The following is a 5,000-nucleotide window of genomic DNA, read 5'->3' as shown; positions in this document are numbered from 1 at the left end:
ACTTGAAACCCAACTAAGGAATCAAGTTAATGATGCAAGACCGTAGTCAACTTAACGGATTATTTGTGGTGTGCATTGTCAGGGTTTCTCTCCTACACACTCCCCCCTCTCTGTCTGTCTGTCTGTCTGTCTCTCTCTCTCTCTCTCTCTCTCTCTCTCTCTCTCTATATATATATATATATATATATACATACATATATATATATATACAACTGTTAGTGAGTCTCTTAGGCCAACAAAGGTGTCACCACGTCAGGAGGATCTGCAAGATTCCTAGTCCAAACCTCACGACATGAACGACTGTAGTAAGTAAAAAGGAAGCGAGGACGGACAACTTCTGATGTTAAAAAGTTAAAAAATTAAAAATTTACTAAAACGTTTCGGTCAAAGACCTTCTTCAGTTATGACAACTTTTGAATAAAAACGAAACTTAAATAAGATTTAGGCGCTAACAATTACACAATAACAAGTGACAGCTGTCAAAAAAATATATAAGATTGCAAAAAAGAAGAACAAAAAGTGGTGCTAATTTGTAGACGACAAAAAGGCTAAATTAGCGAAGCGAAAAAATTAACAAAACCCCTAGAGGGGCCCTTAAATAATATAAATCATAATGAGCTTCCCGGCCAGGGCCTGTGAGTTCATCTAAAACCTAAGGGCCTGACGTCAGGTACTTTATTTATTGCAGTCTTCTTCTTTAGCAGTCCGTCGGTATCGATGATGACACGCAGGGGAGTTAATGCCTGTGTCGCAGGTGCGAGGTCAGTCCGATCGCTGCCTCAAAAGTCCTGCCGCAAATGTCACAGGTGTAGCCCACTTCAGCATGTGTAGGTGTTTTCTCCAGCCTGCGCATTCTCTTGTCTGCCGACAACTGTACATTTCTTCTTCTGATGGCATCGGCAGCGCCAGCCACCACCTTCCGCCAGGTCAGACGATCTTCGGCCTTTTCCCTCCAATTTTCTAACTCATTAATGTTCTTCAGATGCCTCTTGAAAGCGTCTTTGTAGCGTAGTCGCGGTGCCCCAACTTTTCTTGAGCCTTTGGTAGTCTACTGTTCTCCATGCGTGTAACATGTCCCGTCCATCTTAGTTGACACGTGGTGATCATTTCTTCAACACTGGGCATTCCTGCCCTTTCCAGTACTTGAAAATTAGATACATGGTCTTTCCACGAGATGTCCATTAGTTGGCGGAGATGTCTCTGTTGTACCATATCGAGTCTCTTTATGTGGCGTCTGTAGAGAGTCCAAGTTTCTGAGCTGTACAGAAGTGTTGGAATTACAATGGCTCTGTAAACTTTCATCTTGGTTTTCAGATGGATTCCTCTCTGGTCCCACAGACGGCTTCTCAGTTTTCCGAAGGCCAACGCTGCCGATTGGATTCTTCCTGATATTTCTGCATCTACAGTTCCGTTGTTGGAGATGGTACTGCCCAGGTAGGTGAATTTGTCTACTTCTGCCAGTGGGGTACCATTTGGCCACACACGTTGCCACTGGATCCTGTGAGACTACAAAGAACACTTCAATTTGCCCATATCTTGTGTCTTCTTCCTGCTGGTAAGCAACAGTGTAGCTGTTTCGTCTTGAAACTCTCTCATACATGCGAGAGTGAAACACTGCATCTCCAAACTGCACTCGATTGAAAAGTCTGACATCAGAAATGGATTCCACATCCAGGAACAAAAGAAGATCATCTTCAAAAGGCATATCTGGACTTCCTTTCCTCAATGCACCAATTGCATAAAACTCTCCCTTAAGATGTGTCCTGTTGGTTCTGAAAGGCAATAGTTGAACAAATCTGCAAAGTTGAATATACATCTTGGGCATTGGTTTCCTAATTTTTAGACTGCAAAACAGTCGTATTTTTTGCCAACGCGAGCGACATACCATATTCAAACCAAAGGAGCGAGTGTAAACACGGCGAGGGAGAATGGGGGAGAGACACTCAAGGATCACACTTATGGCGCTTTGTGCCTTCCGAAACGACCGAAAACGACTGTTTTGCAGTCTACCTAGTTTTAAACAATTTTACTAAGCTTGATTTTTCTATTGACAAGATTTTTCTAACCACCTGAAAGTACCCATACTCCAAAAATAGGGACATCTACAAAAAGGTGGTAAACTATTGAGTAGAAAGAGACAGAGCATTGTGAGGTGCATACCTGACTGACTGCCCACATAGTCGTAACACCATATCTTTGGCTTCTCCTTTAGGCATGCTATCTATCAGGTCAGGGAGGCACTGGTGACTTGTTACAGCAGTCATTATCTTCAAGACATGCAAAACAAAACAACCTTTAAGTTATATATTTCGACTACAAAATGATAAAAAAAAGCTAATTATATTTGTTGATTCAGATCCAGGTTTCAGATGTTTTGTATGGCCAAGAATAACTCCACTCTTCAGGCAACATAAATGAATGACTGTTAACTGAATATGCTGGCAATATAACACAATTACAAACGTTTGCCAATGCAAGCTCTACTACTCCTTTGAAGTTGAGCACTCTCAAAAAATTGTTCTACCTTGGTAGCCAGAATTTCTATGCAATATATTTACAATGTATACACATAATTTATATTTACCTGGTTTGCAATGTTCTGTGTTCAATGGAAATAATTACTGATGTCACCATTCCAGTCTTCAAAAATGAATAGGGAACTACACCAGAGGGGTCCATGGTCAGACACATTTTTCTTCAAGTGAAGGAGCATATGTTGATTCATCAACAAATATCTTGGACATGTGGAGTTTACGATTTGTCAAATACTGGAGCAAATTCATAGTTAATGTAAAGTTTCATTTTTTGAGGAACTAATTAACAATTAGATATGAGCTTGAGATTTCTATGAGGTGATAGTTGATGAGGCTGAAGGCTGAATCAACTATCGCTTCATAGAAATCAAGGGCAAATAATCTAATTGTTTTAGTAGAATTCCTACTGAAATTTCCATCAAAAAACCATTCCAATTATTTCTGGCCAGAGAATAAGCTTCACGCTTTAGAGAATTTGAGGGGACTGGATTGTCAATTTGACAGTTGCAGTACTGTACGCACGCTTATCAGTTTCTTTCAAAAATTTCGAGCTTTTTTAATTCAAGAAAGTGTAAATGCCCTTCTTTTATAAGTCTTCTCAGAAATTTTTTATTCATTTGTTTCTAAATGATAATCTAAAAATTCAGAGAAATGAGGAAACTTTGGACTTTTGTCGACTACACCAAGCCACTGTACACTATAAACAGCTGATAGTGTGCAACGGCTCAACCAATAAGATCACAGCATTTGCATTAGTATACTAGTAGAATTGTACTAATTATCAATAATACATAGTCATTCATATGACAGAGGGCAAAAGGTATAAGGTACAGATAGATACAAGGTTACATGAAGTTACTAACCATAATATGCATCAAACATCTCAACAAAGTGAATTAAAAACCTTCCAGCCATTTCTAGTTGTTCAGGTGAGATTGATCTGCCCGACAGCAAGATGATACCACCAACCAGCAAGGAGTAATGCTGAAAATACTCCTCATCAAGAACACCTTTCATGCAGGGCAGGGAATAGTAAAATAACCAGTTGCGGTACTCTGTTGCTGAAATGTTAAATTATTGAAAAAGTATACAATAATTAATATTCATGTGATAATGAAGAAATAATTATTGTGACTGTTTTCTTGTTTTTGTTCCTACATTTTGAACAAGGAAACTATAACCTTGCTACATGAGATGTTGGATTACACTTTAGCTATTCACGTAATATTAGAAATAAATAAATCTATTCAAGTCTACTGAAATGTATTCAAGTCTGTTATCACTTTCTAACATTTTTTTCCAAAAAAAAAAAATCAGTCAGAGTCTTGGTTCCTTTGACACACCATGATCTGAGAGATCCTGGATTGTTCTGTTTAATAAAAAAACACAAATCGTTTTTTGATTCTTTCAGATTTGAGAATCCAATCTAGGATTTTCTTAAACAAAGCACCCTTAAATGACATTCAAAATTAAAGCACAATTTTTTTACCTTTCCAAAATTTCACATGATGTTGAATACTTCTAGGGATTCTAGTGATTACACTTGGAGGCTTGATCTCCAGCAAGCGTTTGTCTACTCTTTCAACACTGTTTCCACAGTACCATCTCTGCCCACTATGCTTTGGATTGAACCACAGGCCAACTAGCTGTTTCACCACTCCTAGAAACATACAGTGCATTGCATCTATAGCAATACCACTGACAATATCAAAGCTTGGTAGTTTTAGCAAAGGGCTTGGTGCTTTGAAGCCACACACCTGAAAAATAAATGTGATGTTTGGGTCTTCTCATTGTCAAACTTGGAAAACTGTCAACACCTAAATATGTCTAGAATGTTTATTGTGTTTTGACCAATCACAAGCAAGACCTTCAGCAACAGAAACCACAGAAAACAAATGTATTCCATCAGTCACAGAACTAATGACTAGTTGTATATTACGGAAAGTGGCTGCATTATGTACACTTTACAGGTTTCCTTAACTGTTCTAAACATGCAACATAGTAACTTACAGTTTTATTCATCTCAAGGGCATTAAAAGAGTTGGTTTTAACTTCTTCTGCAGTTCGTGGTCTTGCATGCCCAGCCACTGTGTTACGAAAGGGAAATGTCATCACGTGTCCTCTTGGACCAGTCTTGATAACCTCACCATGCTCATCACAATAACAGCAGCTGTCATGACCAATGTATGTCACTTGCTCAGTAACACCAGCACGGGCAGGAAGATCAAAATGACCTGATAATGCCTGATTTCTTCTTTGCTCCATCAGGAAGCACAACTTCAATACCTGTTATTTCAAAACAGACGTGTAAACGTTAATTTTAAAAATTATAATTATAGTGCCTTTATTAATATTTGATAATTTAAACAAATTATCCAACTAACAAGTTAGTAGAGGAAGAAATACATGTTACATGTAACAGTAAAATTTGACTAGTATTAGAAACTATGAAGGTATTCAGCAAAA

The sequence above is a fragment of the Montipora capricornis genome, chromosome 2 (genome assembly GCF_036669925.1).
Source record: "Montipora capricornis isolate CH-2021 chromosome 2, ASM3666992v2, whole genome shotgun sequence".
Lineage (NCBI taxonomy): Eukaryota > Metazoa > Cnidaria > Anthozoa > Scleractinia > Acroporidae > Montipora > Montipora capricornis.
The sequence above is the reverse complement of the archived record's forward strand: the minus strand, read 5'-3'. Positions refer to the sequence as shown.